The sequence below is a fragment of the Rattus norvegicus genome, chromosome 13 (assembly GCF_021556685.1).
Source record: "Rattus norvegicus strain SHRSP/BbbUtx chromosome 13, alternate assembly SHRSP_T2T, whole genome shotgun sequence".
Classification (NCBI taxonomy): domain Eukaryota; kingdom Metazoa; phylum Chordata; class Mammalia; order Rodentia; family Muridae; genus Rattus; species Rattus norvegicus.
Window position 1 is genome coordinate 88,444,750 of NC_141546.1, and position 25,268 is coordinate 88,470,017.

Here is a 25,268-nt window from a genome sequence, read left to right on the forward strand (position 1 = left end):
TTTAAATTGAGAGCCAAGAAGAAGAGGGCTTTCACACTACTTTGCTTCCACAAAATTGGTTTCCTTTTCATTTCTTGCTTTGGCGTTGGCAGAGTGCCCTCGGAACGTGGGAGTCGTTACCGGAGCACCCTGCAGTCATTACCTGGTTTGTAAACTTGGCACAGGAGGCCCAGAGAGTTGTTTCTTCCTAAGGCCAACCTCTGTGCCTAGATTCCAGGTTTAGATGTTCAGGTAGGAGGAAAACTGAGAGCCTTGGTGTTGTGAGGGTTGGGTGTTATAAAGTCATATAAAAAGCAAGTAAATAAACAAATATAAATGATAACAAAATAAAAACAAAACAAACTCACCAAACTGATTGAGTTCTTTCATTTTCCCATTTTTGTTAGGATTTTCCCAGTTCATTTGCTATGTGTGATCATGTGGAGCTCGCACTCAGATGGGTTGCCACTGCGTGTCATTGAATATAGTATTGGATAAGACGACGGTTTCTAAATAAGAAAGCACTCCACAGCTGTTTAGGGTTATGTGGCGCCACTAAAATTGGAAGACCCGGAGACCCCTTCTGCAGCATGGTTCCAGCTAGTTCAGAGAGGCAGTCCAGAATCTCAGGCCTAAACTAAGCTAACTCTCTAGGCCCAAATTCCCTGGCTTCCAAAGGACGGGACTCCGATGACAAGCCCAATTCAAGGCTGAGCATCTCTGTGCTTGAATCTCTGCTCCTTCCTGCCTCTAAGACTCCGAGGATGACTTTCCACCTCTTTACTGGGAAAATGGGACTATCCACAGGACCACCATTATGGTTGCCATGTAAACGAACTGATAGAAGTGAACCCACAGATAAACATTCAGGAGGGAGCTAGCTGTTTGTAGGACTGATCTATTTTTAGTTGTGTGAGTCTCCGCCATACTGATTTGCATAACGTCCGCACCATCCCATAATCGATGAGAGAGGTTCCTCTTTTTATGCATCTTTGCTATCAGGAGTTGTTTGTTTGCTTGATGTTAGTCATTTTGACTGACGTGAGATGGAGTCTCAAAACAGTATTTTAAGTTGGCATGTTCACAGTGGCTAAGTTTCACATCCTTATTTATTGCTGTGTTATTTTACAAGAGCTAAAAAAGAAAACATCCTAGATGTTCTTACTGGATGAAGTGATTAAAAAAAAAAGGTGGTAATACATACATGGGAGTATATTGAACTCTAAAGAAATACTGGAATCACGGCATTTACAGGAACAGGGATTGAACTGGGAATCATTATGGTAAGCTAAAAAAGCCAGGCTCACAAATACAGATACTACAGATTATTTTCTCTTCTATGTGGGTCCTGGTTTTTAATTTATGCACAAGTATGTGAGAGAGCTGGGGAGATTGTGGAACCAGAAGGGGGACTGTGGGAAGGGAAGAAGTGATGTTATTAAGACACAGGGGTGGGGGTTGGGGATTTAGCTCAGTGGTAGAGCGCTTGCCTAGCAAGCACAAGGCCCTGGGTTCGGTCCCCAGCTCCGAAAAACAAACAAAAAAGAAGGGAAAAAAAAAGAAAAAAAAGACACAGGGGTGAAAACAGAATAGCATAATGTATGTTATATAAAAACAGAAGAGGAGGTGCTGGGAGGAGAGAAGAGAATGGCAGGGGAGAGGAGTGAGGAGAGAGATTCAGTAAGAAGAAAGTGTGCATAAAATTGGCGTGATGAAAGCCAGGGCTTTGTAGGCTAACCTAAAGAACTCATCAAAACAAAGAAGCAAATGGTCAGCCTGTGACTGCTGAGTAAGCCAATAAGGATCATGCCTTGGGGTACCTACTTATACTTATGGTCCCGATGAGGGTTCCTGCCTTCTCTGAGCATCCTCACAGCACTTCGATGCACATTGCCAGCACTCCCCTAACCACAGTCACAGCCAGGCTCCAGTTAGGTACTAGAACCAACCGCTCTCTCCCTTCATCTTCTCCTTCTGGACTCTTCTACTGTTCGTGAAACCACACCCCTTCCCCACTACAGCAGCACACAGTATATTGGTCTAGTCTTTAAGTTTGATTCATGAACTAGGATGGGGAGAATACTCTTTGATTTGTGTAGAGATACTAACATGACCGGCCCTTTTCATAGTCGCCTCTATTCTGTGATAGGAGAGGACATTTTCTCTTCTTGGGAAAAAGTAAATGACAGGAGAGCAATTTAGAAACAATGGCAGTTGTGAGCATGCCCATACTTTGAAAATTAGTAATTAAATAGAAACAGTAACCTCTTCTATGTTTGTTGCTGGGTAACCTCTGTCACAGTAACTGCCTCAAAGCTGGAGAGGATGCCAGTTTTATTTATGGCCTGCACTCTGTGCCTCTGGCTCCTTGGTCCGTCTTCATTTAGGGATGCAAAGTGACAGAGATGAATTTAGAAGGCTGCTGCTCCCTCTGGCAGAGGAAATGGAAGTACTAGGGAACATTCATATAAAGGTTCTTGTTTCTTCAGTCCACATGAGTTATATGGTCATCCCCGGATTTAAGACCGAATTTTCTCCTCTGCTCTTCCCCAAGGGCATCGTTTACTTCTTCCCAATAACAATCTGTGATTTCCTTTGTCTGATGCGGTGTGGGTGGAAGTAAAGACTGTTGACCCCAAGCTGAGTCACCTCAAGCTTTCCCTTTCCCTTGCCTTACCTATCCCCAGGAAAGGCAAGGCTCTCTCAAGAGCTATTTCTTCTGTATTCAGTGTTCTGGCCAGAGAGATCACCCAGACTCCAGCAGAGCGAGCAAAATCACAAACCTGTGAGCAAGGCATGTTTGCTGACCTAAGGCAAACAAGGTTTAGGCTTGTTTGTTAGTTATAAAAGCAAAAGCTGACTGTCGTTGCGCTCATCAAACACCCAGAAAGAAAGAAAGAAAACACAACGGAACAATGAGGAGTGGTTCGAAGGACTAATTCACTGTTTTTAATGCCTTTAAGAGTTTTTTTTTTTTTTTTAAATTGGTACACTATATGCGTTTACGGAGTACGGTTCAATCATTTGAAATTTGGTACGCTCCCTGAAAGTACTTTATTTGAAATGTTTCAACTGCCTTTAACCCATACCATTTCATGAATATGGAAGTCTGAGGTCCAGGTAGTGTTAATAAGAAATGGCCATAAGAAAACAAGCAGGAATGTGCTAATTTTATAAGGCTGCTGCGCAAGACTTTACAATGCCCCTGACGCGGAGTTGAAAGAGCAGTATGTGGTTCGTGCTGTTCTAGTTTAAAATTAACAAAGGATGAAAAAATGCAGGGCATGTTGGGGTTGGAGACATCAGTGCCAGCTGTGCAAGCATAAGGAACTGCACTCGGATCTCCAGTACTCCCCCCCCCGCCCTCCCAGAAACCAACCAACCAACCACAAAACAAAACAAAACAAAATAAAAAAAAATATAAAACAGAAAGCAAAAGAAACCCTGTGCACAGCAACACGAGTCTGTAGCCCCAGCACTCAGGGTGTGGATCTGAGCTAAGTGGACGCAAGAAGATCTCTGGTTAACCAATCTGACCCAGTGAACTCCAGGTTCAATGAGAGCTGAATTCTTTCATTAAAGAATAAGAAGGAGAATAACTAATGAAAATGCCCATCACTGATCTTTGACTTCTACATGCACATACACAGGTGTGCATATATATGTGTATGTATAGAAGCATGTATACATGAACCACAATATCCACATCTAATTAAGCACACAAATAAATAAGTTGCAACCCATGAGCATTGATTGTAGTTTTTAAAAGCTAACCAGAAAAGCACTTAATGCTCAACCTGGGAAATATGTCCTGGGTTTTGGGTGCTGTCAGGTTATCTTTTGTTGTTTTACTATTCCTGGGTGTGGTAACGTATTTAATCATAACAGTAATCATTCTCAGTTGAAGAAATATTCTGACAGATTATTGCTAAATACTATGAGATCTAACCCAATTTTTTATCACGTAACATAAATTTACACAGAGACCTAAGCGTTGAAATAGCATCTGCAAGCAAGGAGAGCGTTAACATCTCTTCCGTCTATGTGACAGGTGCATCAATGGTCACTGTTTTATTACTTCACGTTTAAGTTTGAATTTTTTCATAGGAAAATGGGATGTTGGAAAGACAATGAGGTAAGTCATTTTGTGGTGTTGTCGGACCGCGGGTCTATTTATAGACCCTGTGTTTAATTGTCATCCTAATCCAGAAGTCTTGAGGTAGACATGATTTCATTTTGCTGACACTCCCCTCTTCTGAGTCTGAATGGCGCTCTTGACCTTTGGCTACTCTCATTGTTCCAAGAACCACCCATCGATTTAGAGAAAAAGATCAATACCTGCACTTTACTTGACTTGTTGCCCACCTAGAGAAAATGTTCCTTATCGGATAAAGTCTCTTCTCGATTGTAGAGAAAAACATCTGTAACAAATATATTTGTTGATCTTGGTGTGTTATCATTTTTCCTATACTCCTACATCTTTTGTCTTAAGAGGTAAATGGATTTCTCTTCTTCCCTAAGGTGATTTTCATCCTTACCCTATTTCATCCTTTCTTAATGCCTCTGAGACCTTGCTCTGATCTCTGGGCTTTAGTTTTGCTTTTGTTTTTGTTGACTTTCAGCCTTCAAATTAGTACACATATAGTCTGTTTAAGATATACGAACACACACACACACACACACACACATACACACAGACACCACACACATTTGCCACCATCATATAAAATATAACTTCCTTTTCTGACACCTACTCAGATGTGCCCACGTGTTCCTATTCTTCCCCTTGAGAAGGCTAGGCTGACACCATGACAGGCTTCAAATTTGCAGTCGAAGAGAAGAGGCCTAAGTCTCTGTTTCCAAGAACAGGGCAAGTCCTGCCCTCAGAAGCCGCCCCACTACCTGGCCTGAGGAAAGAACAGTAGGTCAGCAGCAGTTTCCAGACTTCCTCAGCTACTTCTTCAGCAACAGTTTCCAGCCCCAACACCCTGGTAATGGAATGTTCCTAGAGATAGAGCAAGATAAAGTTCACCCATCCTGGAAACTATTAATGTGCTTTAAATCAGGCCTTGGAGCTCATTTGGTTGTCTCTTTATTTTGGTAATGGGAGACCCCAGTGTGCTGGACTTCTGTGGAATAAAACACTCTTTGTGTTTACATACTATTTGAGTCCTGGATATCATTCTTCAGCAAATCATGGACCCTTATGCCCTGACCCCTGACACCTAAGTTTCCATTAACCGTAGGCGTGATAAACCAGGACATTTCCCAGGCACTCATTCATTGGTTCCATTCATTCCTGAAGCAGGTCTCACTAAGGCCACATAAAAGCAACTTGTTACCTGAGTCTAGTTTTCCATTTGTTTTGTTCGTCTATCTCTTTCTCTTCTGCAATTTCTAAAAGACATATCCAGAACTCCCCTATGGTCGGGAGAATAAGAGCAGCCTCCACAGGCTCATAGACATGAACGCTTAGTCATCATGGAGTGGCACTACTTGGGAAGGATTAGGAGGCCCTGTGGGGGAAGTGTGCCACTGGGGGGATGGGTGGGATTTGAGGTTTCAAAAGACCAAGTGAGGCCCGGTGGCTCTCTCTACTCGATGCTGCCGATATGGATATAGAACTCTCAGCTACCTTTCCAGCACCATGTCTGCCAGCACTCTGCCATGGCAGTAATGGACTACATTTCTGAAACTATTAGCAAACCCCAGTTAAACGCTTTCTTTATAAGAGTTGTCTTGGTGTTGATGACTCTTGATAGCAATGAAACACTGACTAGGACACTTCTTTATCAAGTTTTTTTAGGTTTGCCGCCGCACACACACACACTTCTGGTAGGATCCAACGACATTATTGTTTTGGAGCTGAGAGGTGCAGTCTTCTAAGGAAGAATTGATCACGTTATTAGCTTTATTGGACCTTTTCCTGCAGGCCTTGAGGCTTCAGTGGTTCTATTCATTTAGGCTGTTGTCTTTGTCAGCCTCAGTTTCCCTCCTCCATACTCAACCCTTCATGTGATATGATTTTTCTGTCCTTTCTATCTTGTCTCCTAAATCCTTACCAACTTAGCTCTTCACACTGGGCACTTACTTGGGATGTTTTATTACCTTCGACTTGGTTTCCTTCCATTGTCTTTTACAATTGCATTCATCACACATCCTGATAGATGCTCAGTAGATGTTTGAAATCGCGCAAAAGAATGGATTGCATTTCATCCTATTCCCATAACCGTTGAGGCAAAGTGTAATTTACACTTAGTATAGTAAGAGGTTGCCAGCGACAACTAATACTAAAGTAGAATACGGAAAACAATACACCCAGCCGTAACACGAGACAACTGTATGGTCCAGAGAACGAGCTGTGATGAATGGACCTTCGGTTTTGAATGAGTAACTTTATTAGTCAGCAAGTTAACGTAAAAACAGAACAATACTAAAGGGGTATTCATCATCCCTTGAGTGTGGAGATCAGCTGGTGATGCCCCCTTTGGGGTAGTCCTTGACGTTTCCAATAGAGAGAGTCCTGGGCAGAGAAGAATGAAGGTGAGGTTTCCAACTAGAAGAACGAAGGGCTACAGTTAGAAGAAAACCAGCATTGAAGCAGATGCTTACAACACCCAGCAGAAACCAACACAGGAAGTTAAGGCCGTTAACTTTCTTTCTATGACTGAAAGTCACACTTTAGGCCCTGATACACCATGGTTAAAAAAAAAATGTTGGAAATAATTGACCTAGTTTTTAAGGACATAATATTTTTATTCTTGAGCTGTTTTGCCCTCCCTGTAACAGAGAAGGAAAACTAGACATCCCCAGGCAAGAAGCCTTGGAGGGCACGGTGAGACAAATAACACTCTGAAGTAGCAGGAGGACAAAACCAGCCTCTCACTGAGTAAACGGGGCATGCCAATTTAAAGAAGTAATGTGCACTATAGCTGCTAGGACAATCCTGGGTAATAAAAGAGATCTGATTATGCAGAACCCAACCTTTTTATTGTGTTGATATTTAAATCATAGAAAACCAACCACCAGCAAGTGGGTGGGTGCTGTGCCCAGGGCTGTGTTAGCCCCTTAGGCTATGAGCTCCCTGGCAATACAGGAATTACCTCTCATGGAGTTCCCTATGTCTAAAATACCTCTGGTTGAGACCTCACAGCTGAAGGAGAAATTCTGCTGAGGCTTGTCAGGAAAAGGAAACTGAAAACTAGACTTTGTTTGGGCAGAGCCTTAATATATAATTATTTTGCCCCAGCATCAGGGCTTACTTAGGACTCAGCTACAGGGCTAAGACTTGCCAAGTTTCAAAGTGAAAGGAGGCAGTAAGTACTTTCTGTCTCTCAAGACCTGATTTTCATGATTTTCATGTCCTACCACTAATAGTGAACATCTTTGTGAGGTGAATGGTTTGAACTATCAGGATTTACACCAGTCCCCGAATTGAGGACTTAGGCTGCTGCAGAGAGAAAAATCCAGGGAGGTAAGTAAGGTATGTCAGAAATTTTCCGGAAAAAGCTTTAGGACCATTTTGCTAATCAGTAAATTAGGAGGAAAGAGGAGTCATGGGCTTCTGTGGTTAGAAGGAAGGATTATATTCCAGAAAAGAATAAGGCTGCAGGGAGCCTGGTTCTAAACCCTCAGTTGACTGTGGAACACACGTTATCTTTTATTGTACTACAACTGAGACCTTTACAAAAGAAAGTGCATTTGGTTGTGGCAGGAATTAGAACATATTGTTCAGAGGGTTGACCCAGACTGAGCCTAAAAGGAACTCTGATTTTCTGGGTGTGTTGGTCTGTAGGTGTTTTATTGACATGGATTTATATTTAGAAGAGGGTTTTTGGTTTCTAGCTGAAGGGGAAAAGCAACATAGGGGGTAGAGAGCAATTTCTCGATATAAGTTAAGAATAACGGCATGGCAGAAAGCCTATGATGTCACATTAGCTTGAAAGCATGGAGCTTGAAACTCTAAGTAACCTTCCCATCGAAGACATGTCAAGTCAAGCAGATCATGTTATTCCATAATCCCAGATGTTCAAGTGGCCCGGCATTTTTTCAAAAATTATGTATGCTTTTAATCTCCATTTCCTTTACTTTATTAGGTATTAGAAAATTCATTTCGGTCTACTTCCAACTGGATCCCACTTCTTTCCCACTTCCGTAGTGAAATCCCTAGAATTTGGGGGAAAGAGTGTTCCTATGATATCTGCAGAGGTTTGTATACCTGCTGGTGGCTTGGGAAGGTTTTGGGACTTTCACAAAGTAGAACTTACTGGAGAAACCTTATTGGAGGAAGTGGGACACTGAGGGCGGGCTGTGAGAGGTGATAGGCTGTCTCACTTGTAACTCTGCTTCCTGTATGAGAAAGAATTACAACTCGCCTGCCTCCTGTCCTGCCTGCTGCCACGCTTTTCTTACTGGCTACTATGTTTTCCCTGGCCTGAAGAACTCCACCCTCATGGACCTGTAAGTAAAAATAAAATCTACTTCTCCCCTATGCTGCTGATGTTCATTTTATCAAAGCAGAAAAGAAACTAATACAGTAACGACTCTTTGAAAGTCACTGATAACCTTTGTGCCCTTACTGAAAGCGTGGTAGATATTTCTAAGTATGGATCAGAACATAGTTGTTAATTATGTTTTTAAATCTTTTTGCTTTTTATGTTATTTTATTCTTGGCTATTTAAAACTTTAGTTATCGAAGGAACTGTTTTGTAAGTCCCGATCCTCAAGGCACATTTGTCATTTGTTCATGGAGAACTGTCAGACTTTGTTCACAGCTGTTGGCTTTACTCAGTGAGGGGCATACTGTTTAGAACTGTTATATTTGCCTTAGTGACTTTAACATTTAATCATTGTATAGCAACTCTGTCCTTAATGGCACTATTTGTCTTAGAGTCTTCTCTGACTAATATTAATAGAGCTGTTCTAACTAGGGCTTTTGTGCTTAGTGCCTGATACATAGGTCCACATTTCTGCTTCGCGACTCTTCAGCACTTCAGTTTCCCCAATGTATCTTTTGTAAACACCCTAGGAGCCACAGTGGGTTTTAATCCAGTTTAGCATTCCTTTTAAACCTGTGAGTCTAATTCATGTGTGTTCTGTCCATTGAGATATTTGAATCTTGTGTGACCGTCTTATATCCCTTCATATGATGTTTCCTTTTCCATGTCTGTTTTCTTCTTTTTAAACAATTCGCTTAAGATTAGTCTTTATACAGAATGATGCCTACTGTGATAGTCGTGTTTTCAAAAGTACCATTCATACATCTCGCGGGGACATGCCATTTATCATTACCCAGAAAATGATTTCTGATGTGGGTTTTGGGGAAATGCTGTAACGTAGAGTTTACTGCTTCAGGGAGGTGAATGAGCACACAGCATAGCCACTCTGAAGTGGAAGGCCCTGTGTGATTTAGTACATAGACAAGGCTGTATACCTTCCCCTGAATCTAGCTCCAAGATATGAGACTTGCTCTTTCTATTTATCCCCACAACTGTTTAAATATTACCTTCTCAAAGAGACACAGTCACTACCAACTTGAGTTACACCACACAGGCCCAGCCCACGTTCTTAATGAAAACTATGTGCTATACATACTTATACTTGTTTTGGAAATAGTGAAGAAATCTTGTCTGATTCATGACTCACTTCCTCTCAGACTTGTAAGATGCCTGACTGGACAAAATGAGCTGATTTGTGAACAACGGCTGTTGATTTCCTGGTTTATCTCTCAAATGCGTCTCTTTTGCATTTTTTATTTTAAAAAGGAGTTTTGCAAGTTTTTAAGACATACGGGTTGGCTGTTTAATCACAAGTTCATAGGGAGTGTAGCAAAGTTTGGGTCTTTTGGGATACTCCCATGACGCAACTGCATAATCTGTCGTGGGGGCAGCCCGACCTGCAGCAATCATTCTCAGGGGAAGGCATGTTGGTACTGGCACGGCGCTGTGTGGTTTGGAGAGCTCTCTCTGCCATGTTACATATTAAATCCTCATAGTACCATCTCCTGCTGTCCATATTTAACTGATGGCGAATCAACCCCATGAGATAAGTACAAGTTAGGGTCAGAGCCTGATTTATATACTCCTGTCTTGGTACCACCTTTTACTAGGGCATTTTTCTAAGTTAAATCTGGACACCCATCTGTAGTTGTGATTTTTGGAGATTTGTAAGAAGCCGTTCAATCGACATCAAGTAGTGACCTGATATATAGCTGCTCACCACGGGAACAAAGCCTTAGGCATCTGTTGTCCAGAGTCTGGTGGAGTGGATGTTTGTCGTGAGGCTTTTCTAAGAAGAAGAATGCTGTCTGACATTTCAAAGTCTCTTTTAGTTGCTTGCTCTCCCCATAGCATGATAAATATAAACTTCACACTATAATAATAACATATGTTGTGCACACCAGGTGTCAGGTATACCTTATGAATTGCATACTTATGTAATTTAGCCACATCTCACGTGGAGTCTGTGCAGTAGGGACCATCAGACGATTCTTCATCAAAGTACTAGAAAACATCTTTGATCCCATCACAGAGCTAGAAAGTGAAAACATGTAATTCTAACACATGTAGTCTCTGTACCAGGAAAATATCACCCAATAGAAATATAATATAAATAAATACACTTACATTTTCTAGTAGCTACCTTAAAAAACAAAAGCAAAACCCAATAACAGCAGCCCAATATGTTTGATTAAAGTCAAAGTATCCAAAATATTTACTGAGTCTTCAAAACTCTGGCATATATTTTGTTCTCAGAGAACGTAATTTCTGGTGGTAAATTTTCATCTATATTTACATTTATATTTATATATATTTAAAATTCACAAAATTTACAGTTGAAAATGTAGGTTTACATATTCAAGTAATTTTAATCACACTGATTTTTCTAGAAACCAAATTGAGTTTGTTTTTAATTAAAATTAAATATAATATAAAATTCAGTCCTGTCAGCTGCACACATGAAATATTTGAGAACTGCATCTAGTTGTTGTAAGCAGGTTGCTCTGGAATTCAAGCCTGTTTTCTATTTGTTTACTAATTAACTGATTAATTGATTTCTGGTGTGTATGTGTGTGTGACATACATGTGTGTGTCCGTCTGTCCGTTGGTCTGTCTGTCTGCGTATGCATGCCAGAGTTCAGGGTGGGGTATCTTCCTTGATTTGCTCTCCATTTTATTCTTTGCAACAGGGTCTTCTCCTAATGAACCTGGAACTCAAATGATTTGGTTGGGTTACTAGGCCAGAGAACTGTAGGGATCTACCCATCTGTCTTCCCAGTTCTGGAATTATAGTGCGTCCTTTGTGCCCATCTTTTAACATGGGAGCTGGCAGTTTACTAATTAAGCCATCTCCCTAACCTCTATAATTCATATAGAGATTCAGTTGCAGAATAGAATCACTCTTTTCTCTGTGCCTCTGCTCCAACTGCCCAATCCTGGAAAAAGCTCTTTCCACCTTCTCCTCAAGGGTTTTCCAGGTTTCTCTGACTTTCATCCCATAATATCCACAATGTCTCCTCATATTGACTTTAACACACAACTGTCAGACCCTGCATATATCTAAACATTTGCTTGGAGAAAGGCAAAATGCTTTGCAGAAGAAAACACAAACAAACTACAGGTAAGAAAAGTCAAGATGAGAGCAAGCAGCCAGAGAGCTATAGCAATCCCAGAAGAAAATAGCAGCCAGAACAGATTGTGTACCAGAACCCTGGGATTAATGAGGTTCCAAACTAGCTTGTGAAGTTATTTTTGAAACCCTCTCACATCCTTCTTTTTGGTGGTATGGTGATATAGGGAAAGTGGCATTGTCCTTTGGAAAGGCTACTGAAGAAAAAAAAATGAGAATGCAGGCAAAGCCTACTGGGTAATGTAAAGAAAAGGAATCAGTTGTGAGCCTCGCCTCTCTTGCATTCTGGTCAGAGCTGAGCACTAACTTAAAAATAGAGACACAGGTTATTTTGGTCATGTTATTCCTGTCCGCATGCCGTGTCAGGAGCTGTGCTCTTGTCCTACCTTAGTGAGTGGACGGAGGAGCTCCCTGCAAACTGACCTGTATCCCAGGATTGGGTCTTTGTATTTTATATTCTGTGAGGTGATCTCTCGGAAGATGATTACTGTGAACACATACTGACTTAGCAGGTCAGGGGGGAAAGCCACTGAAACTGAAATTCTTGAGCCTGTATGAACTCGTCCAACTTCTCTGTGCATAAAGCGAGGCCTTGTCCTTGCTCTGTATGGAGAGGAGACAGCCAAGAGTGACTGAATGTTCTTCAGGCTGGGCAAAGCCAAGCAGAGATAAAGCCAAAGACAGTAATCCCACCCAGCTGTGGCACCCTTCAGATTGGCTAAGGTTTAGGCTTTTGTCATCTCTAATGGGCTCCCGCAGCAGGTGTGATTAGCTTGATTTTCCACATGATGGCGTTGAGAATCGTGGGGACCCAGGTAGAACACTCAGGGAACAGGGCCATCCAGGCATAGAGCCTTGAACACAACTCATCTTCGATCTCAGCACCTTTTACACAAGCCCTGCTTCTTTTCCAATATTTTTTAAAAGAATGTCTTTCGTTATTAGTATTGTGGGGTCAGGTTTTCCCTTCCACCTTTTCACGGCAAGCACTTTACCTGGTGAGCCATCTTCCCCAGCCTCAGATTGTCTGCTGTACGTTAATTTGTGTGGAAAAGAATACACGAAACCAGATTCACGGCTGGAGAGGAGCCTTCCAAGAGTCTAGAGCCTTTCTTGGCCTCAGGTTCAGATGGATTTCATAGTCAGGCTTTATTTATCCTAGCCTCTTCTTCCTTCCACAGGGACACTTCTGAGTCCATGAATTTCTGTCCTGCTACCTGCCCACCCCCCTCATCTCACGTATTTCCTCTTTTCTCCTTTTCTCTGTCCCACCCTTTCCTACGTCTTCCCTCACTCACTGAGTGCCTGTGTATACGGTTGGCTTCAGGATCTCCAAGGACACTCACTTCAGATACTTGGAAGCTTAAAAATGAAAGCTTTATTTTCAGGCGCTCCGGGAAGCGGCCATTTTGGGATCTGAACCACTCCCAAGGGGAAGTTGTATTGCATTTTTAAAGGATGCGGACACAAAGCGAGGGGGATGCTGGGAGGAGCAGCAGTGTTAGCAAACTGTATTTTGACATTAGGGGTTAAGCACGGGAATACCCGTTGGAGACTGGGCCGTATTCAGGGCACCTGGCTTCAAGGTCTTTAATTCATTCTTCTAGACATTTGGTTCAGAGCTCAGAGTGATAAGGAGACAAAGGAGTGATTGGTCAGCTGAATGTGGTTAATCGGGGCATATCAGGAAACTGGCGAAGAAGTAGAAACTTAAGTGTTCTTTGGAAAGTCAGTAATGTTCGATGATGCTTTGCTTGGGCAAACACATGAAAGAGTGTTTCCCTAAAGCAGCTACAGAGAAAGGGATGTTTTTCTGAAGCACACTCATGAAGGAACATTTTGCTGAAGCAGACGCAGGAGAGAGGATGTTCTGCTAAAGCAAGCACGTGAAAGGACCCGTGATAGATTCTTTGCAAACAACATGCATGTGTTGGTCGGCCTTACGTTGTGTAGTTGAGCTCCATTTGACTCCACAGAGAGAAACACACCAAAAAAAAAAAAAATCTTCTCTAGGGGTTCCTACGGTTTCATGCCACTTCCGCTTCCACGAACTCAGGCCACTAATATGACTCTCACGGAGGTCACGTGATGTTTAGGTCACTCAATGGAAAGTGCCGTGGCTTGGCTGGCTTGTATAAATAGCTTTGCAACACTTCTTGATCTCCACTTCACTGAGAGAGACACAGCCGAGAACTTGTGGAGTCCCTCGTGTTTCTGGTTCCTCCTGATGAGCCGGCTGCCGATTTGGCGGGGGCCTGGCTGTCTCTGCTGGTTCATGCCACTGCTACTGATTTGCATTTGCTATCCGGACATTACTGAACTAGACAGCTGGTATATTCGTGAAGTGCTAGCGAGTGGATCGAGCTGCCGCAGGGGATTTCCATGAGCTGAATTGCCGATTTCCTAACAACGAGGACCCGAGTTGCTCAGGTCCACTGCCCCGGTATCCTAAGAATCTTTCTTTTCCACCACCTCTGGTGGGTGGTGGGCTGGATGGGAGAGTAGAGTGTTTAAGAACCCATTTTAAGGTAGGATTTGAAAAATTTAAACCTACATGGTTTTTTTGTTTTTGTTTTTTTGTTTTTTGTTTTTTGTTTTTTTTGTAACTTGTGCACCTTGGTTTAGATAAGTTATATATATATATATATATATATATATATATATATATATATATATATATATATATATATATATATATACCAGTTAATAGATAATTAAGAGAATATCTGGAAAAGGTGCATAGGTGTTCGTTCCCAGGTCTGGGAACATGAACTTGTCAACTTTGCAAGCAAGATGGAGAAGTTGTCCTCGAGATGGCTGGACTCAGACACCTGTCTGCTTATAAGTTGTCACTGAGATGTCTGGACTCAAAACACTGTTTATAATGAGGCTGTTCCACTATGGGGAAGGCCACAGCTCCCCTAGGATCTGGGACCTGGAATTTTGTTTTGGGAAATGAAATGGTAGTATTTAGAATACGTTTCTTTTGCTTGTTCCCAGCAAAATTAGGATTATGGTCAATATTAGGAAAAGAAAAGTGAAGAAAATGTCGTTCTTTGAGTCAAATGAAACAAAACAAAAATGTCTTTAGGGTGTCAGGTTTTAAAAATGAAGATTCGGAAAGAAACAAGGTTGGTATCCCAGAGGAGAGAGTGTTTTGAATGATGGTAGATGAAGGCGTTTGAAACTGGAGCTTTATGTGAGCACGGCCCGCAGTGCTGGGCAGGTATCTTTGGCATCCATTGTCTTGAGGATCAAGGGCAGCCTCTACTTGGTAGTTTTCTTACTGTGACACACACACTGACTAGGGTTGAGTTGCTAGGTAACTTGAAGGGTGTTTCTAAAATCAGGCTCAGAATTGGTATGATAGCTGTGGTAATGCTTAGGAGAAAAACAGCAATGAAGACCTCTGGCAACCTGTGGGATGAGCGCTGAGCTGTGCACTGCAGGGGTGGCATGAGCTGAGCATTGCAGGGAATATCCTGGCCTCAAATCATAGATGCTGTCACTACCTTACCTTTCACAGCCACACCATTTTAGCCAACTGGTCCTACGACTGTTCTTAGAGATTTGCTTTCTCAGCACATTAATATTTGAACGTTTTATTCTCTGACTGACATCCTTCCTGCTTCCGAGTCTCCTTTGACTTCCGTTGCCTTGTTGTCTTTACCTGTGTCTTCTTTGACCTCATCCACATCTGCAGTTGCTATTTCCTCTTCTTTTGAATTAACATTTTGGTTAGCATACAGACCACCGAGTTTCATTATGACCTTTCCTATCAGCCCTTTCTGCTATCCCCACTCTGGTCTCACTGCCCTGCAGTTTTTGAACTACACCATCTCAAGGTGTTTTGGCCTAATCTACCTTCGATGCTTTTTCTACTGCTGTTGGATTACAGTTGAGGATATTAACAACTCATCCCATATGTCTCTTATTCCTGGGTTAGACCATCAAGACCCCCACTGATCTTCCTGTTTGAAACCTTCCCCAGAGTGACTGAATATGGATGGAAAAGCCACTGACATCTGCAGCTCATGTCACTGTATGTTTTTGACTCTCAAACTCTCCTGGGTCTGGACTTTGAGGAAACCAGGGCTGGCAATTATTGTCACCTACCTGTTACCTCCATATCACTCATTGTAACTGAAGTTAGCTTCGGAACACACTTCTTTATCACGTGCCTCTGATGAGGCTTTATAACAAAACCCCTATTTTATATTAGAGCTGCTCTATCTAATACATGACTCACGAACTGTGGTACTTAAGCACTCAGATGCTGGTCTCACAATCAAGTCTCAGGTTGGACTATTGACTTTAAGGGCTCACTCCCTGGTGCACACAGGAGCTGTTATGACACTTAAAAAATATTATTGGGATTGTAATGAAAAGGTGACAGGAGATATACTTAAGTCTGCAGGAGAAGAAATGGAGAGCTGGTTGGCAGTTGGCAAAAGTCATGCTTGAATAATCTCCATCAAGTACTCTGGTTAAGTAAAACTCATGCCTAATTCTAGTTTGGTCAGTATTTGACAACATTACCCCTTTAAACAATCTGGGTACTGAAAGGCCTGCTCTGTTCCTTAGCTCTCCCTTCTGGAGGACCTGATGGTTACCATGTTTTGAGGGTCTTAAGATCAGATTCTAGAACTATAACTGTGTTTTGAAACCACTTGCACAGTATCCGATGATGGGAATGTGTCGGTATCATCATGAACCTTCCTGTCTCTAGAATCGTTGTTAGGTCCAAGGTAGTGGCTTCCCCCATAGTGTTCTGTGTTTCTCCATCACAGCATCTCCACATTGTCACAAAGGTCCGTGGGCCAGGGGCCTGTAGCTCTCTCGCAGGTGGTAGAGCCTTTAAGACTTGGGCCTAAGTGGGAGTGAGGTCAGTGGGGGTATTTCTCCAAAGCGGCTGTTGAGCAAGTGGTTCCTCTTTCCATTCCTCTCTTTCACTTTCTACAAACATGAGGTAAAAGCACGACTGCTTTTTTCATATGTTCCCACCATGGCAGACTGTGCCACCACCATCTCAGAGCAATGGGGGCCAGTTTGTCATGATCGGAAACATCCAAAACTGTGTGGACAAACACAATTTCTTCTTTGGAGCTTAATCATATCCAGCACGTTGTTATAATGCAGGAGACCACCTAACACGAACAGCACCTTCTCTTTGTCCATTTAATTAAGCTGATTCTTTTTATGCACACTGTCCAGATACAGTATCACTTGAGAACACATGAGTCGCAAACAATTTGAAACGTGGATAGTGTGAATAAGGGTCGTATTTCTATTCCAATAAATCTTATATTCAAGACATAAAAGGTGGTGGGAACCGAACTGGACATATACAATTATAGATGTTAGGCTCTCTGACCCTTTTTCAGAGCCAGTACTGTGCTTGATATGTGATTTAAAAGTCTGCATATAGAGACCCACAGCCAAACATTAAGCAGAACTTGGGGAACCCCCAGGAAGAGAGGGAGGAAGGATTATAGGACCCAAAGGGGTTAAGGACACCACAAGAAAACCCACAGAATCAACTAACCTGAGCTCAGAGAGGCTCACGGAAACTCAGCTGCCAACCAGGGAGCCTGTATGGGATGGACCTAGGCCCTTTGCACTTATGCTACAGTTGTGTAGCGTTGTCTTCTTGTGGGACTCCTAACACTGGGAGCAGGGGCTGTCTCTGTTGCCTGCCTTTGGGACATTTTTCCTCTTAGTGGATTGCCTTGTCTAGCTTTAACAGAAGAGGGTGCCTGCTCTTGCTATAACTTGATATGCTATAGTTGGTTGATATCTATTGAGGCAGAGGAGGTATAGATGGGGAATGGGAAGAGGGGAGGGGAGGGAGAGGGACTAGGAGGAGAGGAGGGAGAGATACTCTGGTCAGTATGTAAAATAAATTTATAAAGATTTTAAAAGGCCTCAATATATCTGCAAGTTGTATGTCTCTTACTATTATTTTTATGATGAGAATGTAAGGAAATGCTGTTTTGGAAGGATTAGTATATCTGTTCTGATGAGCTTAAGAGATTTGAATTATTGTTATTGGATATGAAAGGTCTTAAGAGATTTGAGTTATTGTTATTGGGAATGAAAGGTCTTAAGTGTGAGCTAGCAAGATCTGATTCACTTAAGGCAGCTGGATGTGTTATATAAAAGTTCTACCTCAACTCTGAGTGATACCATAGAGATTTTTTTAAATGTATATTCATAAATCAAATATTTAAAAGTAAGAAAAATGAAGGATCTTTCCTCCTGGGTTAAAAGATACTTCGTTATGGAGGTTTGGAATGGGCATCTCTTTAGTTTTCCCCATGTCTAAAGAGATATGGTTTCTACAATCCTTGAGTTAGAAAATCAAGTCGTCAAGTTTCTGAAGTGAGTCACATCCATAGTCTGTGCCAGTTATTAAAACATATCGAAATGCTCCACACAGGTTAACATATGGGATTTTTGCTAACATCTCTATGAGGTCAATACTGATGTAACACTCTCCACCTGACAGTTATAGACTTAGATGTCGGACAAGTTAGAGTATGGTTATCCTGTTAACTCTCCTAAGTGGAGAGATGAAGCTGGAGTCGGGGCACTCTCATTCCAAAGCCCACTCTCACTGCTTTCTGTTCTTTCCCTCACACTAGCTCTCCGTGCCCCTTCTAACTCTACAGTGGTTTGCTGTGGCTGTGAGATTGTGGGTTGGTGCACGGGGAGACTGTCCTGACGATGATGCTCTGAGATGTGGCCTGGAAGATGAATAGTGAGCAGGATAAAGCACCTCCATATTGTTCGTTTTGTTTTTAAATAAATCACATACAGTGCATAGAGGGACAACCTCCTCCCAAGCAGGGCTGGTGGTGCCTGGCAGGATATTGAGGGCTGTGACTGCTCAGTGTAGTGGTTTGCCTAAGGTTGGCAGAAACTCTGACCTTCTGTTCACTATGGTTCAAAGACCGTTTTCTGTAAGCTGAAAGAGAGGCCCAGGGGGCTTCTGCTTCCTGCGCTTTGAAGTTCTTTCATCCACAGATGCCCACTGCTGAGGAACTCCCTGAGATCACAAGCATGCAGTTTAGCCTATGGTTTTGTGTTTCCTGTGGAGTTGGATTTTGTTTTTATTTTTGATTCTTTTGTTGTTTTGTTTTGTTGCAAAAGCTGTATTGAATCTTTGAGTAGCTTCCTCATATCTCTCCCATGGAAGCGACTCCCACCCCAGCTCATACATTTGCAATGCCAGGAGCAGCCACAGAGCACTAGCAAAGCTTTAGTCTTGCCAGTCCTTGGCTTTCCCTGGAAACTGGGTACCTGTGCTGCGCTGGCCTGAGAATGCTGTTGGCAGCTGTATGTGTGGTTGTGTGCTGTGGAAGTGTTAGTGGGCCAGAGGAGCTAGGAAATGTTTAGAGAGGTAATCTTGTGAAGAAACAATTGAATAATGTATGTTACAGCTGGAAAACAAGACTGTGGAAAAAATAGCAACAAAATCCACAAAAACTTTGAGGTAGAAGTTAAATCCTTGGTTACTATCCTCCCTGACATTCATTGCAATCAGACATTTACTAAGCTTAGTGCATGAGCCAGGCATTGTGGGAAGTGATAGTCTGACATTATCCCGTTTTTATTTAAAAATTTCCTACTGAATAGTCTTTATGTGTTTACTTTATAGACAAGTAGCATGCCTGAGATCTGTGAATGTAAGGACCAGAATTTGAAGACTCACACATGCAGCACACAAGGCATGCATGCACACATGCATACATGCACACATGCACACATGCACATACAAATGCACACATGCACCTACTCTTCCTACTATAGTATTGCTTTTTCTGAATCACAGAAGGGAGGGCTTGGACATCGGATTCAAGAAGGATATTTTCTGCACAAGCATGCAGATCTAAATGAAGGCAATAGTGTTTCAGAGAGCAACACCCTCTCTCTTGGTAGCAGTCTTCCCAGAGTCCAGACCCACACTTGACTTGGACACTTGACAATATGCATAGAAATGAACATGGATGATGAGATATTTCAAATTATATATATATATATATATATATATATATATATATATATATATATTCATGACACCCAGGCCCTCTTCTATACTATAGTTTCTTCTCATCTTGGTCCCTTCTGACATCAACATAATAACCACAGCATCACAACAATCATTTATAACTACCTGCCTGAAGTATTGAAACAAGGTTAATATGCTTTTCTCTCCAATGGTCCTGTCTCCTTAGGGAATTTTTAATAATACACAAAGTAGGATATTTTTAATTAGGTGATTAAAATTTCAAATGTTTCTTGTCTAACCTTCATTATGCTATTTTAAAGGTAGGGTTTTCTACTGCAAAGCAAGCATGGAGGTCTTAAAGATTTCAGGTCACACAGACTGTGTTGGCAAGGATGGTTTAGGTAGAAGGTGATCTAGGTGCTTTTCAGTATAGGCTGCAAAGAAGAAAGACCAAAGAATAAAGGTGTAGGTCAGAGGGTTAGAGGTTAGAAGGGTATTTTAATTTATAGCTGTAAATGAAGGACTCAGAGGAGCTCATTCATGAATGGAGGCCTTGGGGCCCCAAATAGCCAATGTAAGACACTACTTGATCTGTAGCAGAATTCAAAGGGTAGGTGTTGGCTCAAGGAACCAAAGCTTGATTGGTTGCAGTTGACCCTTGCCAAAAAACATTTTCCATTCAGGCTCCATATATTCCCCACCTTGGCAATAGCCTACGAATTCTTTAGTGTAAGAGGAAAACAGCAGGTAGATCTGAAAGTTTCTTTTCTTTGAATCCAGATTAACTAAATGAATCATGGTAAATTGTAGGACATTTATACCAAAGTAGCCAAATTTTCCATAATTATATTAAATTCATACAGAGGAATGAAAATCACTTGGCAGAATTTTCACAGATCAGCAGTGGGACTATGAGTGGTTTTTATAGTATGCTTGTTTGACTAAAATTTCTGATTTTTGAAGCAATGATTTAAATTGCTTTTGTAACATGTACAAAGGTAAGAACAAGCAAGCTTAATAAAATAAATGGTAAAACAGAAGAAAACTGTATGTTTTTTGGAGAATTTCTACTTTTCATTTCTTTTTTTTTTGCTAGCAAAAGCAACACAGAATAATCTACTGAAAATAAATTATAGGTACAAAGCAGACAGTTAAAAACAATCCTTAACTTTGGAAAATTGATTTGAAAATGTAAACTTGCAAAAATAGCTAAAAAGTGATTGTGATGGGGGTGCTGTTCAACTGTCAAGTTACCAACAATTTTAAAACAGTACCCACACTGAGAATATTGTTTCTTAAAATAATTGACTATACACATAAATACGTATAGTAGCGGTAAACAGTTGCTTAAAGGTATAACAAGAACAGCTCAAGTAACCATGGGCCCAGCACTCAGTTCTAGAACAAATTAGTGCAGGGACTTCTAAAACTCCATGATGATACCCACTCTTATCCACTTTCTGCCTTCCTGAAATACACACTGAGTATCTTGGACTGTTATCACTTTGTATCGTTCAACAATATGCTGCTTTTATAATATACATTCATATATATTATACACTACTAGGTCTACAGATGTTGCCAATGTCATTCATGTTCTTTGTGGTTCATTTCCATCTGTATTGTACAGCACTCTCTGCAAATCTGACAGTCTCCCCTTTCTCTTTCTACCCTTACTTGCTCTCACTGTCCTTCATCTTTTCTCTCCCTCCTATCTTTCCTCTCCCCTCTGTGGGTCCTAACCAATCAGCATGGTTGAAAGCTTCCTCCAGGAATGGGAGTTGGAATATGTATATTTTTAAAATTTAATAGAAGATTTTGCATTTATTTCAAGCAAATTACATCTTTGTGCACCACCAGCAGTATGATCTAGATGATACATATGGGTTGGATAAATGTCTCAATGGGTAAAAATTTCTTACTGGGTAATGTGAGGACCTGAGATTAGAACTCTAGAACTCACAAAAGGCAAAGATAATGTACACCTTTAACCTTGGTGCTTGAGGAGCAGACAGAGGTGGTTTGGATCCCTGGTCCTTGCTGGCCATCGACTGAAACTATAAGTGTAAGTTCCAGGATAAATGAACAATCTCTCTCTCTCTCTCTCTCTCTCTCTCTCTCTCTCTCTCTCTCTCTCTCTCTCTCACACACACACACACACACACATACACACAGACCACCCCACATTGACTTCCCCATACCCATTCACTCAGACCCACCTACCAATACACTCATAAATATGCATACACATATACCTATAAATACAGAACATAACACACCTGCACATAAATGCACATACATACATGCACACACACACATATGTGCATCCCACAGCCACATGCATGTATGTTCACATACATACATAACACATGTCTACATGTATATATGCACACCCCACATGGATATGACTATACATATACGTGTGCACACACAGACACAAGCTCCTTTATATCCACATGCACATCCACATATAACTATCACATAGACAAACATTCTCACACATGCACATACACACCATTAAAGGACACAAAAACCACACACATGCACAAACATATATACCAACATATGCACAGGAACATACACAAAGATAGTAAGAGTTTTCATGTTATAGATGTGAGGTAGAGCTTAGAAAGTATCTAAACCTCTTTGTATAGACACTAAAAAACAAGGAGATATAAAATTGAAAGGCAGGACATCTAAGTGTTAATATACATTAAACTATAACCATGACAAAGCCATGCAATATGAAGCAAACACTTCAAATAGCATATAAGAGGAAACAATTCATAGATTTTAATTTACACACTGTTTACCTCTTCCTATGCTTCTGGACATATATCCATGTGCCTTCTGGTATGTCTCTACACTACAGTTTTACTCTTTAGTTAAAGTGACAATATTTGTGGATATGACAGAGGTTAGGAGTCAAGTATCATGCTATGTTGAATTTCTAAGACACAGATGCTGAGATTTGCCTGAGGGAGTCACAGGAGCATTTGTAGGTGAGAGAGGTAAACTGCATTGGGCAGAGGGAGAAGCTGAACTCACACATTAGTAGTAGCAGCTGCAGAAGCCCCCTCAGGTCCCCTCAGGCTTGGATGGCTTTCAGTTGTCCAGAGATGAGGCACCCTTTCCAGAAGTTAACAGTTGCCTTCAAGCTGAGTACAAGCAGCAGTGTGACCTTGGGCAAGGTGTCTCCCTTTGCAGAAGATGATTCTGGTACAAAACTCAGCTGTCAGTAGCATGTACTCTTAGTTGGGGCGGTGAGCAATGGGTTAAGGGATTGAAGGTCAGGGTGGTGACAATTTCCAGTGCAGTTACAATAAACAGTTACTGAACCACAACCACACAGAATAGGTAAGTCAGGGGTGAGCAGAAAGTGGTTTGTGGCCATCCTAGAAGACAGGGTAGAAAATATTTGAATGATTTTGTGGTAATATGCTTCATGGATTCAGGAGATATATCTTGGAGTGTCCAATTTTTTTGTGTGTGGGCTGGTATATATTTTAAAGAGCTTTGTGTTGTCCAGAGAAGAAAATAATGAAACAGTGACAAAGACGAAGAACTTGGGAAATGCCAGAAACTGAGCAGGGAAGCCAGGGTGGTTGGAAAGGTAAGCAAGCTTAGAAGAGACTTTTAGTAAGACAGCTGCTTTCACCTCTGTGCTTCTGTTTTCATCATTAGAGCTGATTCCATTCACTTTGTCACCAGGAAGTGGTGTGGGGTAATGTGGTAAGATTAGAATTTGGGCTGTGGTTTCTGCCGGCTCAAGTTCAGGAATCCTTTTTGTACAATGTGTTAATCATATAACCTTAACGAACCTAAGCCTCTATTTACCCATTCTCAATTTTGATGTAACATAAGTGAGTTATTAATCACTTGAAATGTTGACTGTAACTATTGAAGTTAGAGGTTCAGAGACAGTGACAGCCCAAGCCAGAAAAAGTTACCCAGACTACAGAAGTCTTGTATCATGTCCTGTGTGAGAACTCCCAACCAGACATTTTAAGGAAGAATTTTATGTCATCTTTAAATAAAAGACAAAGAAACGATGATGACACAAAGTAAATATGAGAAGTGGATGCATATGCATGTGTGTGTATGTATGTACATATGTATGCATGCATTTTTAGCTATCAACAAAGAGAAAAGAAACGGTTGGTATTTGGATATTACAGCTTTATTGACATAAGAGTGAGGTGTTGGTTACCAATATGCAGAAGAAATTTAATTAGAGAATCAGGGTGATGCTCTTGATATCAGGAATCAATAAACGATAGACTGCATTAGCTTATGAGAATCTTGGTGTATTAGATACCTTCATATTTGTGATGTTCAGGTATGTCATATGATTGATAAAATATCCCGGTCTATTCACAGGAGGACACAGGAATCAGGTGTCAGAGACAGAGATTCTATCTTATGCACACATACATGCATACATAAATGCATGCATGTATGCATATATGCACACACATGCACACATGCAGACACATACACACATGCAGACACATACACACATGTGCGTGTGTACACACATGCTCATACCATGTTGCCGTGCTTTGTCATGGCCTGAGTATATCCCAATGACTCGGTGCTTGTCCTTGTCTCTCCGTTTCCTGCTCTTCTGCCCTTCCGCAGCCTCTGTAACTGTCAGTTCTCTCTTTTATCCCCAGCTACATTAACTTTTCCATAATTTTGTAAATCTTATCCCACCTGACAAGCAATGAGCAAGCAGAAGTAGAAAGTTACTAACTGTAAAGAGAAGCGCAACAGAAGGACCTGTCTTTTACATACAGAAATGGTGTGATGGATTCTTATCATTAAAAGCTCATTAGCAAGTGATTATTATAAATGTTGGGCTGTAAACTGGAAAAAACCCTGTTATTATCCCCATGTATCCTGAATTTCAGCACAGGGGTGGTCCTTGCATATAGACTTCCATTGCAGAATCAGAAATCAACTGACTCCTCTTACAGTCCGCATGTCCTTACATCACCTCTGACTTATCCTTTTCACTAGTGTTCTGAGTATGAATCACACTAAACAGACATGGTAAGCAGTCATGATGAGTTGGGCATGGGATGGTCTTATAGAGATTAGTAAAACTCACACACAAGTAACATTTGTAGGCTGACATCTCAGTATATTACATTCTCTTTGCTCATTGTTATTTTTGAAACATGGACTTATCTAGCCCAAGTTGTCCTTGAAGTTCCTTTGTAGCCAGAGATGGCTTTGAAATGATCTTGCCACCCCCACCCTTTAAGTGCAGCATCCTGGCTGGCTTGATTTTTACATTGTTTATTAACAATATTTGAAGATGTCATATGCTCCTATAGCTTGCAATTTTATGAAAATAGAAACAACACAAAAGAATTTCATGATACTAGTAATGGTGCACGGCATTTGCTGGATGTTTTACATTTTTCAGTTAACATTTCTTAGTATTAACTATATAAACTCAATGTTCATAATGACTTCCCCCCATAGGTACACTCAGGTACTCTCATGGAGTAGGTACTTCAGAAGGCCACGAGACTTAAGCTCACCCAAGTCGATGTGTATTTTCATTTGTATGTTAGGGTAGCAGATCTCACGAATCTGTGTCTAATGCAACTATAATAGGATGACCAGGGAATCCTGACTT

At 41.3% G+C, this 25,268-nt stretch overlaps 1 protein-coding gene across 30 annotated transcripts in view; it reads left to right on the forward strand.

Annotated features, from left to right (window-relative positions):
- The first annotated feature begins 7,198 nt into the window (after positions 1 to 7,198).
- Positions 7,199 to 25,268, forward strand: part of Aim2 (absent in melanoma 2) — a 41,831-nt gene continuing 23,761 nt past the window's right edge. For 8 of the 30 annotated variants that reach the window (XM_087580998.1, XM_087581018.1, XM_087581014.1 and 5 more), the window contains exon 1: positions 8,331 to 8,439. The gene's annotated coding sequence lies outside the window, so the exon portion shown is untranslated. Of the gene's footprint in view, positions 7,463 to 8,075; positions 8,188 to 8,330; positions 8,440 to 13,701; positions 14,136 to 25,268 lie in introns of those variants that run through there. The other 22 variants (XM_087581004.1, XM_087581021.1, XM_087580994.1 and 19 more) reach the window with 19 other exon arrangements.